This window comes from Muscardinus avellanarius, assembly GCF_963383645.1.
Source record: "Muscardinus avellanarius genome assembly, chromosome: 4".
Lineage (NCBI taxonomy): Eukaryota > Metazoa > Chordata > Mammalia > Rodentia > Gliridae > Muscardinus > Muscardinus avellanarius.
The window spans coordinates 40,965,038-40,981,089 of record NC_137789.1 but is presented as its reverse complement, the minus strand read 5'-3'; the positions used below and the strand labels follow the sequence as shown (position 1 = coordinate 40,981,089).

At 41.0% G+C, this 16,052-nt stretch overlaps 1 pseudogene across 1 annotated transcript; it reads right to left on the bottom strand.

Moving 5' to 3' along the window:
- Window positions 1-240: 240 nt before the first annotated feature.
- Window positions 241-1,755, bottom strand: LOC308262285 (TATA box-binding protein-associated factor RNA polymerase I subunit B-like; annotated as a pseudogene). The gene has a single exon. The product of its transcript is annotated as a TATA box-binding protein-associated factor RNA polymerase I subunit B-like (transcript).
- Window positions 1,756-16,052: the final 14,297 nt, after the last annotated feature.

The following is a 16,052-nucleotide window of genomic DNA, read 5'->3' as shown; positions in this document are numbered from 1 at the left end:
GACACCATCTTGATTTTTACCAGCTTTTCTAAAACTCTTACATAAGACTCAATGTAGAATTCTGAGTTTCTTGACTATTAGTTTATAATCTTCTGGTGCTGAGTGTGCAGCTCAGTGGTATAGGGTATGGTCACTTAGCATGATTGAGGCCCCAGGTTTACACTTTAAAAAAATAACTACCTATGTGACTTTAAAAAAAACTTGAAGAGACTACATCTTCAGGCAAAACTGGAGATTTCATCATGCCTTATATTTTTTGAGTTCTAAAAGCATCATGAACCTCTTACAGAATTTCTGGGTACTAAGGCAGTATAACATATTCTTGGTTATCAGTGACTGGCCTTTCTTTATCCTGACTCTGTGGAGGCTATGTCCACGGGAACGAGTTCTATCAGTGTCTTCTTCAGTCCAGCTGAATTGAAAACTTGAAGGGCTTTTCTTCTCAGTCGCTGGTATTGAATTGACCAGTGTACCACATTGTTTTTGTAGCTTTACCACCAATTCTCTTCTTTTACATACTACTGGTCTGTCGATGTGTGAGTGGTAAAGTGGCTTCTCCCTTTTCCAAAGGTATTTTGCTCCTGTCTCCTCCCATTTTTGTTTCTTTTCATCAGAAGCTTTCTTTATAACTTGGAGTCACTTTCTGAAATCAAACCATGGCCTGTCTTCTTCATTGTCTTCATTATATAATTCAGCAAGATCAGACAAAGACCATTCTAAATTGTCATCCAATAAAAAGAGCAGTTTCAGTACTACTACAGTGACAGCTACAGCTTGGATGTCTTGAACGTCATATTTGACAGTTTTTGCCATTTCGGCCATTGGATCAAATATCAGAAAATCCACTTCTCCTATTCTTGTAATTTTTAGCACTTTGCAGGTTAGGCCATGCACTTAATCAGGAAATCGACTTCCATTAAGTATTTCATACACGAGATGTTGGGATGAAGATATAGCAGTCTTCAGTTATATCTGAAAAACAAGGCAAATCTAAAACTGTGGCAACTTCAATCATGTTTTTATCCTCATAGTCAGGCCAAGACTCAACAACAAAGATTCCCACCACGCCCATATAATTTTATCTCTTCTGAAAAATGCTGAAAAGCATTTATGTAAGGAATATGGTCTTCTTCAATAAATCTTACAAGATATGAAAGGGTAATTGTTTCTCTCCGCCAAAGTAATGACAGATAGCAGAAAGCAAGTGTCCTTGGCACAGTCATCTTTCCAATTCCCTCCTTCAGCTGTGCTGAGTATTTGACTCCATCAAGAAATCCAGAACAAACAGATCAGATTTTGATTGCAATGCTTTGGTGACAGGAAGATGCACTTGAGTTTGGATGACAGACTGAAACCCTGCTCCACCCTTCACAAAACAAAGACAGTGGTCACTGAGCAGCACAGGCTCACTAGCCCAGTCTGCGTGACTTAGGTTATCTTCCAAAACCTTAGCTTTCCTTCCACTGGTATAAACTGGATTTTTATAGTATGTCTGCTCTTCTGAAGGTAGTGCTTCCAAAAATTATGTAAAGCTTCACTCTTTAATTCAGGGCTCACTCTGAGGTTCTTTAGGGCTTCTGCTTGTTGATAAAGTATGTGCTGAAAACCTTCACATTCATACCAATCCCAGTCTATTTCTGTACTGTTGCAGCAAGAAGTGCAATAATATTTGCCTTCATGAGCAAGACCCCAAGATACCACAGCAGCGCCCTGAGAAAACTGCTCTTTAAACTCTCTTGCCTCCTCCAAATCCATTCTTGCCACTGCAGGGCTGGTTACCTGGGCATCAAGCACCGCTTCTTCTTCTTCTTCTTCTTCTTCTTCTTCTTCTTCTTCTTCTTCTTCTTCTTCTTCTTCTCCTTCTCCTTCTCCTTCTCCTTCTCCTTCTCCTTCTCCTTCTTCTTCTTCTTCTTCTTCTTCTTCTTCTTCTTTTTTTCAGTACTGAGGATGGAACCCAGAGGCATTACCTGTGAGCTACACCCCCAGCCCTATTTTTTATTCTTTTATTTTGAAACAGGGTCTCACCGAGTTGCAGAGGGCCTCAGTAAGTAACTGAAGTTATCTGTGAACCACGATCCTCTGGTCTCAGCCTCCCAAATGCTGGGATTACAAGGATGCACCACCATGCCCAGCAGCCACCACTTCTGAGAGCCTCCCATTTCTCTTTTTATATTTTTGATTTTCCAATTTCTTTTTATTCCTGACTATGGCCTCTATGAATAATTTCTAATTTGTCTTGTCAAAAGAAGAATAAATACTTGAAGGCCAGGAATACTACAGGACTAAGAATACTTTAGATATACAGGGAATGGTGGCAGTGGTAAATGCTGTTAGAAATAAGGCCATGAGGCCCAGGGCAGGAAGAAGTAAAATACAATCAAATTAAAGATAAACCATGTGTGCAAATGAGAAGAGGCAATATTTAAATGTTTCAGGACTTCCGGGAAGATTGTGACTGAGAAAAGCAGCATGTACGAGTCCTGCTAAAATTCTATCTCTATTGCCACAAAATGAGTGCTTTTCATAGCCAGAAAACACTAGCAACAGAGAACTAAAAAATGTAAACACAAGAGACAGAGGAAAAAAAAGACAAGAAGAATAACCAGAGACCAGAAAAAAAAAAAAAATCAAGCCCGCAATGCGGTGGAGGAGCTGCACTGGCACCATATTCCCTCACAGGCTCCAGAGAGGAAAGGTAAACAAGGAGCTGAAGTGAGCAGCTGCGGATCATTCAGGTGTAATTCAGCATTTCGTTCAGCGCAAAGAATGCCAAAAACTCCCAGCGGCCAAGCTCATCACACCTCTCAGGGACTCAGAATGAACCTCAAAACCAGAAAAGAAATATGCCAGCCTTGCAGCCGAGAGCGTGGCAGCGGCGCCATATTGCCAGCAGCAATAGTGAGTTCACCCCGCCCTGCAACAGCTCCTGATCAGCGCACATAATAGCCATGAATGAAATTGTGGCCCCTAAATGAGAAATCCCTGTACTGCACTCCCAGGGACTTGCGCAGCTTTGATAATCTCCTTGGGTCTGATATTTTGCAGTCCAACCCAGTGAAGGAGTAGCAGTGGCAGAGATACCACATCCTAGTCACAGCTCCCCGTGGGAAAACACTCAGCCTGGCACCCCCACGGTCTCATGCAGCCTCGATGAACTCCCTGGTTCTGAGACTTTGCAATACAACCCAGTAAAGGAGTAGTGGCAGCTGAGATTACCACAGACTTGAGATACAGAGTACCCTAAGTCGTGGTGACCCAGGGAAGGCACAAACTTCTGAAATCATGGGAAAGAGGAACAACAATAGAGCAATGAATGCCCACAACCCCATATTATCAGAACCTGCTAACACAGAAATTCAGAGATCTCCAGAAGAACAAATCAGGAATATAACTGTAGAAATAATACAAGACCTTCTAAAAGAATTTAGAGAGAGTCTAAAAGAAATAAAGGATGTAATCATTGAAGTAAAGGCCTCAATTCAAAGTATAAACAATCTATTAGACCACATGGAGAATAGAATCTCGCTCCTAGAAAATGATCACTCCAAAAACGAATGCATAATTTATAACTTAGAAAAAAAAATCAGACAGCAGGAATCTGACATTGAAGAAATATGGGCCCATTTTAAGAGAGCTAACCTAAGAATAATTGGAATAGAGGAGGGAAAAGAAGGTGAAACCAAAGGGATCAATAATCTCTTCAAAGAAATAATAGCAGAAAAATTTCCAAACATAGAGCAAGAGGTTGATACACAGGTCCAGGAAACTTATAGACTCCCTTTACACAGGATCAGAGAAGAGGTTCCCCACGCCACATAATTGTCAAAATGACCAATGTGGAAGCCAAGCAGAGAATCTTAAAAGCAACAAAAACAAAAGGCCAAGTGACATTCAGAGGCAAACCAATTAGAATCACTCCGGACTTCCCCAAACAAGTCATGAAAGCCAGAAGGGCTTGGAGTAACATATTCCAAACTCTGAAAGAAAATAACTTCCAGACAAAAATTTCCTACCCAGCAAAACTATCAAATTAGATGGGGAAATAAAAAGCTTCCATGACAACCAGAAACTGAAGGAATTTATGTCTTCAAAACCAGCGCTAGAGAAAATACTCAGAGATTAACTACAGAGAAGAAATAGGTAATACACACTAGAACCAGAGAAACAAGATTTTCCATTCAGCAGACAACTAAGATTGGTTACCTTTGGAGATTCATTATTTATTTTAGTCTTTTGCCTATTTCTAAATTGTATTGTTTGCTTTTATTGTTGATAATTTTTTAGGATTTTTATTTGGAATATTAATATACCTTCAGATATAGCATTTGGAAATATTTTATCCCATTCTATAAGTAACTTTTAACTCTGTTTACATTGTCTTTGGATGTACAATATTTTTCTATTTTTAGGAAGTTTGTTTATTCTTTTGTTGCCTGTGCCTTTGAAATCATATCCAAGAAATCACTGCCAATTTCAATGTTGTGAAGTTTTATGACCCAGGTTTTCTTCTAAATATTTATAGTCTTAAGATTTACATATAGGTCTTTCATCTATTTTGAGTTAATATTTGTATATGGTATTAGGTAAGGGTCCAATTTTATTCTTTTTCATGTAATTATTATTTTTCAACAATATTTAGTGAAAATATTATTTTTTCCTTCACCAAATGTTCTTGGAAACCTTGTCAAAAATAACTTGAAAATATATGAAAGAATTTATTTCTAGGCTTTTTATTTTACTCCACTGGTTTATATATCTGCCTTTATAGCAGTACTACACTGTTTCAATTAATGTAGCTTTATAAGGTTTGAAATCAGAAAATGTACATCTTCTAGCCTTGTTCTTTTTCTAGATTGTTTTGGGTATTTAGAGTTCATATTTCATACTAGGATAGATTTTTTCTAAAAAATAAAAAAATAAATGTATGATAGTTTCACCTTAAAAAAAAAAGAAAAAAATATCCTCTAGTAAGAAAGAAAGTGAAAAGAAATATTGAAATGTTATCTCTAAGTGATCAAAAGCTTGATATCAGACAAATGAATCTGTTATGTGAGATTATCATTGTTAATTTTGGATAAATTGCTATAATATTAGATGTCAACCACTTAGCCATGCATGGGAAGGAGAGATGGGGAGGGAATGGGGTGGGGGTTGGATAGGAGCTAACTGGGTGATGTGTGCATGTATGTCTACACAAGTGTTTTATCCCATGATGATGTATGAATACAGTGCACCAATAAAAAAATTTTTTTAAAAAGAAGAAAGTTAAATGTTTCAAATTCTTGAATTAATACATATACTTAGTGTAATTCCAATTCTTAAAAATGTCAAAAGAACATTTTATGGAATTTAACAAAGTTAATTCTCATCTTCAAATAAAGAGGGGAAAAAACATCTAAAAGAGTCAGTAAGTTTAAGAGCTGGGTGTGGTGGCCCTTGCTTATAATCCCAGCATTTGGGAGGCGGAGACCAGAGGATTGTGGTTTCCTGATAGCCTCAGCTACTTAGCGAGGCTCTTCACAACTCAGTGAGACCCTGTTTCAAAACTAAAAGGACAAAAAAATAGGCTCAGTGTGTAACTCAGAGGTAAAATGCCCCTGGGTTCCATCCCAGTATATATATGGGCAGAGAGAGAGAGAGAGAGAGAGAGAGAGAGAGGGAGAGAGAAGAGCATGAGCACCAGGTATGGTAGGTCACACCTATAATCCTAGCACTTGGAAAGATGAGACAGGAAGAGCACAGGTTTGAAGCCAGCCTCAGCAACTCAACAAGACCTTCAGTAACTTGGTGAGACGTTATTTCAAAATAAAAAGGTTGGGAGTGGAGCTCATAGGTAGAATGCTACTGGGTTCAATCTCCAATACAAAAATAAAAAAATAGAAGAATTAGAAGAGACTTGTCCTAGCAGGTAGCAAAACATAAAACTATGGTCATCAAAGTAGTGGGGCATTCATTTAGAAATAGATACATTGATATATGTAATAAATATTAATCCCCAAAAAGAACCATTTTCATATAAAAATGTTGTTATGGTAAAGTGATATTTTACATTACAGAGGGAAGAATAGGTCAATCAAAAATTGGAAAAAATAAAATAAAGTTAGATCTCTATTTCAAGGATCCTGCATCAGCTGGGTCCTAGAAATATTGCAAACTCCTAAAGACCCAGCCTATACTGCCTTACCCAAAAAAGGGCTCATCATTTAAGTGGATGACTCCAGAGACTCAGAGAGGCTTTAGGGACATGTTGGGTAGTGGCTCGAGACGGATATGAAAGACACTGATGCTTTTTGTTTATTTCTCATTTTTTGTCTCTCTGTCCTGACCTTTTATTTTTTCATGGTTGTGGGGATGGAACTCTTCTACCTCTGGGCTACACTACCAGACCTATTTTTATATTTTTGTTTTTGGAAACAGGGTCTCTTAATCCAGCAAAGCTGGCTTTGAACCTGAAAGATCCTCCTGTCTCCGCCCCCCAAGCTCGGGGATTATGAGCGTGCGTCACCATGCCCAGTGTGACTTTTTTTTTTTAATGGCATCTCACCAAGTTGCTGAGGGTCTTGCTAAGCTGTAAAGGCTGGGCTCAAACCTGTAATCCTCCTGTCTCAGCTTCCCAAGTACTGAGATTACAGGCATGCACCACCACACCTGGTTTGTTTGTACTTTTTCAGTCAGCTTCATCCTAAGGCTAAAAAGTTGCCCAAGTTCTAAACTTCAAATCTGCACCCCAAACTGCCCCCAAAGGAGTATTTTGGTGGAAGCATTTTAGCAGCATTCTCCCAAAAGAAAGAGGAACCCCCTCTCATAATCCTTCTATAACCTCCATTTGTCACTAGCTTAAACTGTCAGCTGGACTGTCAACCAGCATGCAATGATCAGTTTACCTCTGAACCAATGATCGGCTTATTTGAATAAAACAGTGTGAAAAGAGGGATGGAAATTCCATTTGATCTAAAACAGCAAGGCCTTCTCTTAGAGGTATGCATGTTGTCAATTTCCAGGACCCACACAAAAGAAATGTCTGTCCCACAGAAGCGAAGCCGAAGCAGCAGCCCCAATGTGCACTGTATCATGTATCATGCATCAGAATAAATTCCAGCTGCATTACAGAGCTGAATGGTTAATAACTGACCAACAGGACTCCACTCCGGAGGAAGTGGAGCATAATTCCTTATTCCTCAAATGTGCACTGCACAAAATGACTTATTTCTAAAGAGTACAGAATCAAAGATGTGTGGAGGGAGAGTAACTACAGTCAAAAAGCACTACCTTAATCCAGGCGACTCCGGTCAAAATCAAGGGGGATGTGTCATACTGATAGTATGCACAGATAATCCAATGGGATGAGAAGGGCACTTCAGCTCTGTGGTCTCCTTCCCTCAAACACAACATCAGTCAGTTTATAAGAAAAGAATCACACAAATCCCACTTGAGGAACATGTTAGAAAACATCTGACCAGTACTCCTCAAGACTGTCAAGGTCATTCTCAAAAACAAGAAAAGCCTTGCTGGAGAAACTTGAGGTAAGGTGGAGGTAAGTGACAGAAATGAGGACTAAATGTAGTGGGGTATCGCAAATGTATTAGGCATCCAGAAACAGAAAAGGGACACAGGTAAACACTAAGGAACTCTGAATAAAATAAGACAGCTGATAACAATGTCAATATTGGTTTGTTAATTGTGGCAAGTATCTTATGGTAATGTAAGATACTAATAACAAGGGAGATTATGTTTGGGGCCTATGGATATGCTCTGTGGTGTTTTCACAACTTTTTTCAAACTCCAAGCTGTTCTAAAATTAAAAGTTTATCTTTAAAAATTTTAAGAGGATAAATGAAAGTTTGAGTCTGACAGTTAAGATGGCGGTGGCCATGGTCCCACTGGCGATGGCGGCAGAAAAAAAGGATAAGCTTTCTTTGGGGAAACCCTGGACACCAGATTTTGGTTTAATCTTGGATTGGGACAACTTAAGGAGATGCTTCTGGCCATGGCTTCCTATCTAGAATACAGGAGAGAGTGGATAATGGCAGAATTAGAAGCAAGATGACAATGAGGCACCCGTCATGCAAGAAAAGTGATTTTTGGAAGAACATCCCAGAGGGATTAGAGAAAAGACCACTCTAGCCACGTATGCTGAGGACTCTTAACATCATACTTTGTAAGAAAAATGACCCAGGCGTGGTGGAGGGAGCCAAGCAGCACCGGACAGCGCGCGTCCCGGGAACTCAGCATGCCCGGCTGCTGTGCTCCTATGCTGCGCCAGGGGCTGTGGTGTGCCTGGAACAGAAGATCCTGCTCTTCATGGTGGGGCTGTGGGCCTCTGCTCATGGAAGGGAGATAAAATTCATTGCTGTTGAGTGCTCGATCTCATAACCTCTTCAAAAAAAAATATTGGAGAGGTACCAAGATGGCGGCGGTGGCAGCCAGGACTCAGGAGATCCATACAAACTCTATCCAATTCACCTTGAACTTTGGGGGAAAAAATCCCTGTGAAGGAGGACTGCCCCTGCCGCACAGGCTTAAGAACTCTGGATGTCATATCATGTAAGGAAGGAGCTCAGTAGAGAAGTAGGTGGAGGGTGACCACGTGGCAGCGCCGATGGCGCGGAGGGGCCAGTGGAGCAGCAGAGAGGTGGCACCAACAGAGCAGTGGCCCAGAGGCACCAGTGGTGCGGCGGCCCTGGCGCTGGTGCCTGCGCCAGAGGTGGAGGCTATTATTTTGGAGAGGCAGACATCTGATTCAGCCCAACTTGATCTCCTCAAGGATTTGCCCCAAACATAGAATTTGGAGGGGCAGACAGATCCAGCCCAGTCCACCTTGAGCTTTCGAGGAAATCTCCCCAAAAGTAGACTGGCTGCTTCTGCCACACATGCCCGAGAAGACTGGACAACATGTTAAGTGGCAAAAGGGTTTGGGGGGTATCAGAGGGAGCCCCGCATAGCTGGGATGGGCCTACATGTTGTGTGTTCTGGGAGTGATCAGCCCTCATGGCCACCGTGCTCTTCAGCACAGAGTGAGAGGCCAGGGTGCACGTGGAATAGCAGAGCCTGCTTTTCGAAGTGAAGCTGTGGACCTCTGCCTCTGGAGGGAAGACAAAATTTATTGCCACTAGGTATTTGGGGTCCAAGCTTTTGCAAAAGACATGCTCTGCTTTCTCATATTAAAAAAAAAAAAATGGAAGAACGCCAAGCATGGTGGCGCACACTTGTGTTCCCAATGCTTCTGAGGCAAAGACAGGAGGATCCCGCTTGTTCGAGGCCAGACTCGCTGGCTTAAGACACCCTCCCTGTTTCCAAATAAAATAGATATAAAAAAAGAGGTCTCTGGGAGTGTAACCCGGAGGTAGAGGTGTTTCCAGGAACCCCAGTACCACCAGAAAAAGAAAAGAAAAGAAAAAGAAAGAAAGAAAAAAAGGGAACATCTGTAGACGACCTGCTCATAGTGACAGAGACCAGAGCCCGATGCACAGCAAGGCCGGTGCTGGGGACTCTGAGGCCAGAATAGGAGACTGCCGGGAGGCTAGGCCGGTGCTAGGGCCAGGGAGGCCAGGATTGGAGCATTCTGTGAGGCAAGGCCAGTGCTGGGGACTCTGTCCAAGACCAGGATCGGAGCCTGCCGAGGGGTGAGGCCAATGCCAGGGCCAATAAGGCCGGGATTGGAGCCTGCCATGAGGCAAAGCTGGTTCTTGGACCTCTGAGGCTAGGACCAGAGCCTGCCGAGGGGTTAGGCCAGTGCCGGGGCCACCAAGGCTGGAATCAGAGTCTGCCATGAGGCAAGGCCAGTGCTGGGGTCCACAAGACCGGGATTGGAGCCTTCCAAGGGGTGAAGCAGGTGCCAGAGCCTGCTGAGGGGTTTGGTCGGTGCTAGGGCCAGTGAGGCCGGATCAGAGCCCACCATGAGGCAAGGCTGGTTCTGGGGCCTCCGAGGCCGGGATTAGAGCCTGCCGAGTGGTGAGGCTGGTGGCGGGGCCAGCAAGCCCCAGATCTGAGCCTTTTGTGAGGCAAGGCCAGTGCTGAGATCTCTGAGGCCAGGATCAGAGCCAACTGAGGGGTGAGGATGGTGCAGGGGCCAGCGAGGTCGGGATCGGGGCCTGCCATGAGGCAAGGCCAGTCCTGGGACCTCCGAGGCTGGGATCGGAGCCTGCTGAGGGGTTAGGTCGGTGCCAGAGTCAGCGAGGTCGGGATCGGAGCCCACCATGAGGCAAGGCCGGTGCTGGGGCCAGTGAGGCTGGGATCAGAGTCTGCTGGGTGGCCAGGACAGTGCCGGGTCCTTCAAGAGTGGGATTGAAACATACAATGCGGCATACATAGAGAATTATCACAGAAAATAAAACACCAGATGCTTTCCCTAATATGCAAAAACTAGGAAAACATAGGTAATAGGAGGAGATCTAGTTGAAGAAAGGGCCCTATAGAGGAGCAATTAAGGTGACCAATCAGAGGAGATGGGATGGAGGAGGATGTAATCTCTTTAAAACTCATGATGTACATAAAAATTTTATCAAAGTTAATCACCAAATCAAGCATGGGATTGAGGGAGGAGGAGGGAATGGGATGGGAATTGGATAAAGGCTAACTGGATGATGTGTGCTTGTATATCCTCACAAGTCTTATATTCCATTGTGATGTGTGATTGCAATGCATATATATATATTAATATATACATATAAAATAAATAACAATTTTAAGAGCCAGACATGGTGGCACACACTTATAATCCCAGCATTTGGGAGGCTGAGACAGAAAGATCATGGTTCGAGACAGCCTCAGCTACTTAGTGAGGCCCTTTGTAACTCAGTGAGAACCTGTTTCAAAATAAAGAATAAAAAATAGGGCTTAGAGTGTAGTTTGGAGGTAGAGTGTCCCTGGGTTCCACCCCCAATATCATAAAAAAATTAAAAAGTTAAAGGGTGCCCAAATAAATACGAAAGATCTTAAAGTGAATATAACAATATTTTATAATCATAAGATAGAAGACATGATAAACAAAAAGTAAAACTCAGAAAGCAGAAAGAAAAAGATAAAAGATTTGACTATATGAGAACTGAAAACTTCTCTAAGAGAAAAGATAGTAACCTAAGTTAATAAATAGCCAACAGAATAAAATAAAAGTTTTTTCAACAAATATAACAGATGATGAGCTCATATCTAAAATACATAGAGAAATAAAGAAACTAGGAAAAAGTCTAAATAAGTAAATGGGCAAACTATCTAAATTGACAAATTCACAGAATAATTATACATAATTAATAAACATGAAAAGAGGCTTAACTTCATCAATAATCATGACAATGAGCCAGGCTTGCTGGTAATCCTGGTATTTGGGAGGTTGAGATGGGGGATAGCAGGTTTGCAGCCAGCTTCAGCTACTTAGTGAGTCCCTCTACAACTTCGTGAGACCCTGTTTCAAAATAAAGAATTAAAAATAGGGCTGGGGATGTAGTTTGGAGGTAGAATGCTCCTGGGTTCAATCCTCCATACCACACAAAAAAGAATAAAAACAATAATAGTCATGGCAATGCAAATGAAGGATACAACAATATTTTCAAATCATCATAATCACTGGGGGGAGTGAAGTAAAGGGAGAAGTGGAAGGAGAAGAAGCACAGCAAAAGGGGGCGTGTGTCAGCAACATTGGGAGTAACTTGGGTTTATCAATCTGAAAAGTGTAAGACTAACAAGACTTCAGAGAGCCTGTGGAAAAATAGCTATAAACTTGTGTTGCAAAGTTTAATACAGAAATCACTGAGGTAGAATCAAATTTCTGCTGTCTTTGTCTCAGGAAATATCTTGGTGAGCTTCTGTGGTTGGGAAGGTGGCATCCAGCACCTTATTTTATGAGGCCATATGTAAACAGACAGAGGGCTGGAGTCAGAATTGGAACTGTACTATATAGGAGTTCCAAATGCTTTTTTTTTTTTTTTTTGGTGGTGGTACTGGGGTTCCTGGAAGCCCTTCTACCTCCGGGCTACACTCCCAGACCTATTTTTACATTTTATTTTTGGAAACAGGGTCTCCTAAGCCAGCGTGCTCGGCTGGCTTCGAACCTGCGCGATCCTCCTGTCTCTGCCTCCCAAGTGCGGGGATTACAAGCGTGCGCCACCACGCCCGGCTGTTCCAAATGCTTTTGGATCCTAGGAAGTAATTTAATGAAGTACTGAAATAGAAACAAAATAGAGTTGACCACCACCCAACTGCGGTATATTCAAGGAAACAATAAATAAACTCATGGCTATGCATATTTTTAGATTTGTGTTACATTTTATCTTTTCTTAAATACTAAGTGCTGGTGATCAATGGCTAAGTCACCTTTATCCTAAGTTTGGAAAGTGGTTATTTTTTTATTATTAAAAAAAAAAGTAGAGTGTCCTGGAAGAGTGTAAGTTGGAAGAAGACATGTCCAAGCTCAGCCATTTACCTGAGATCACCAAGTTGTAGCACACTGCCTATAAAGAAAGAAATAGCCTCATATGTTTCCATTTAAAAAGTCAAGCTGGTATGGTGGCACATGTTTGTAATCCCAGCACTTGGGAGGCTGAGACAGGAGGATAACGGGTTCAGGGTTCAGCCCCAGTAAAAAAAAAAAGTGTCAGGGTGAGCATCAATTATGAATAGGGTTCATTTAAGCAAACCCACAAACATAAGAATATTATCAGGAAAGGATATTCCTCCAAGCTTTGAGGCAATATTAATATTACTAAAATAAAGTACTAATATTTGTAGGGAAAACACTTCCAGTTATAAGTATGGGCAATAATTTCCTAAACTAGAATTCAATAGCACAGAAAATAATAGCAAGATTTGACAAATGGGATTACATCAAATTAAAAAGCTTCTGAAGCCGGGCGTGGTGGCGCACGCTTGTAATCCCCGCGCTTGGGAGGCGGAGACAGGAGGATCGCGCAGGTTCGAAGCCAGCCGCATGCGCTGGCTTAGGAGACCCTGTTTCTAAATAAAAATATAAAAATAGGTCTGGGAGTGTAGCCCAGAGGTAGAAGGGCTTCCAGGAACCCCAGTACCACAAAAAAAAAATAAATAAATAAATAAAATAAAAAGCTTCTGTATAGCAAAGGACACAATCAAGAGTGAAGAGATATCCTATAAAGTAGGAGAAACTCCTTGCCACCTATTCACCTGACAGAGGAGTGATATCTAGAACATAAAAAGAACTCAAAAGCCAGGTGTGGGTGAATGCTTGTAATCCCAGCATTCGGGAGGCTGAAACTGGGGGATCGCGGTTCATGGACAGCCTCAGCTACTTAGTGAGGCCCTCTGCAACTCAGTGAGACCTGGTTTCATAATAAAAAGAATAAAAAAAAATAGGGCAGGGGGTGTAGCTCAGAGGTCAAATGCCCCTGGGTTTCATCCCAGACCCGCAAAATATATATATATATATAAATAAATAAATAAATAAATAAATAAATAAATAAATGTGCCAAGCATGGTGGTGCACATTTGTAATCCCCGTATTTGGGAGGCTGAGACAGGCGAATCACAAGTTCGAGGCCAATGCACCATAACTTAGCAAGTCCCTGTTTTGAAATAAAAATAAAATAGGGCTAGGGGTGTAGTTGAGTAGTAAAATGCCTCTGAGTTCAATCCTCAGTACTATCAAATAGAAAGAAAGGAAGGAGGAAGGGACTGGGAATATAGCTCAGGGATAGAGCACTTGCCTAGCAAGGACAAAGCCCTGGGTTCAATCCCCAATACCATGCAAAAACAAAACTAAACAAACAAACAAAAATTAACAACCAAAACAAGCAATCTAATAAAAATCATTGGCCAAAGAATAGACAGTTTTCAAAAGTACCAATAACCAGCTAGGCATGGTGGTGCACATTTGTAATTCCCCTGCCTGAGACAGGAAGATCACACAGGTTCGAAGCCAGCCTCAGCTGGCTTAAGAGAACCTGTTTCCAAATAAAATACAAAATAGGTCTGGGAGTGTGTCCCGGAGGTAGAAGTTCCATCTCCAATTCCATCTCCAATATCACACACACCAAAAAAAGTTTGAATGGAAAGATAGGAGAGGAGGAAGGCTGATCTTGATTAATGAGGGTCTATATCTGAACATGTGTAAAATTATGAATAAGACATGGTTAACCTAGACAACCATTGGTGGGAGGGAGGAAGGGAAAACGGGGGTGGGGGGAGAGGGCACCAAATATAGTTTAAATGTATACTATTTATGTTCAATAAAAAAATTGTTAAAAAAAGTACCAATAGCCAATATGAAAATGCTCAACATCTCTAGCCATCCGAGAAATGCAAATCCCATCTCAATCCAGTCAGAATGACTATCATCAAGATTACAAAAAAATCCAGGCATGGTGGCACATGCCTGTAATGCCAGTATTTGGAAAGCTGGGACAGGAGGATTAGAGGTTCAAGGCCAGCTTCAACAACTTAATGAGACCCTCAAAAACTTAGCAAGACCCTGTTTCAAAATAAAAAAATAAAAAGGGCAGAATGTCTGTTGGGTTCAATTCCCAACACCAATAGTAATATAATAATAATAATAATAATAATAATAATAATAATAATAATAATAATACAATATTAAAATACAAACATATGGGGACTCATACACTGTTAAATTAATACACTGGGAATATAAATTAGTATAGCCACTTGGAAAACAGTATGGAGGTTCCAAAAAAAGTAAAAATTAAACTTCTATATGATTGAGCTATACCACTCCTCAGTATGAACATGAAGAACTCAAAGTCGGCATACCTGCATGCTCATGCTTATCATAGTGCTATTCACAAAACCCAAGTTATGGATGGAATCAGCCTCCGTGCCTGTCAGTGGGTAAAGAAAATGTGGTATATACATACAATGGAATATTATCCAGCCATAAAGAACAAAACATGTACAAGATAATGGATGGAACTGGCAATTATAACACTAAATAAAATAAGTCAGACACAGAATGAAAGGTATCACGTTTCCTCTCAAATCTAGGAAAAAATAAGAGAAAATGAACTGTTAGGAGAGGGAAGGGGATCAGGCAAAGAGATTGGAGTAAAAGAAGGAAATAAGGTTGATTGAATCAAAATGTGCTATATGCATGTATAAAATTGTCACAAACATTATTTTGTACAATTAATATGCACGACTAATTATAATAAAAATGAAGTTCTAATGTTTGATAACAGGAATTCATTAACCCATGTAATCATATACCTTGAAACTAGAAACAAATTTGAAAACTGAGTACTGTTATCACTTTAGTTGTCTCTAGCATTATCACAGATTACAGATCCATAAGCAGGTTTTTGTCTTGTCTTGTTTTTAGGAGAAGGAAATTCCAGGCATGCCCTGAATATTTTGGAAATCTCATAGTGGAAAATAACCATTTTCCACACAAAGCCCTGTTTTGACTTGGAAACTTCTCCCTGACCTGTACCCTTATCACCACCACTGTCAATAACAACACTTACTGAATAATCATTTTGTACTCAAAGGTATAAATAAACTTTCTTATTTTTTAAGCATCTGATCATTTAAAAATGCAAATCTTTTTTCAAGCCATTCCTAGCAATGGTCATGCAACAAAATCCTTTGGAAATAAAACACAGCCTGTGAACATCCTCTAGGTTGAAGGGAAGTAGGGTGGCATCAACAATCGAAAACAAAAACAAACTTTCCTTCCTTCACAACTTTACTTAAGATGTGAACTCTGCCTGCTGCACAACAGGATGAGTCCAAGGTGTTTGCGATATTGGGTTTTTAGTTGGCTCCCTTTTTATAAAATGCACAAAGAACCTAGTGAATAGTTAACAAATTAGTACACTTCTGCTGTAACTTGGACCTTAAATGTTCCCCAAAGGCCATGTGTTAAAGGCTTGTTCTCCAGAGCCATGCTATTGGGAGGCTGAAGAACTTTTAATAGGTAGGGCCTAGTGGGAGGTCTTCAGGTCATCAGTGTGTGAATGAAGGACACTGAGACCCTGTCCCTTCTCCTTCCTTTCACTCCTGCCCATGAGGTGAGCAGTTTTGCTCCTCCAGTCCTCCCACCATGAGGTGCTACTCCACAAAAGGCCCAC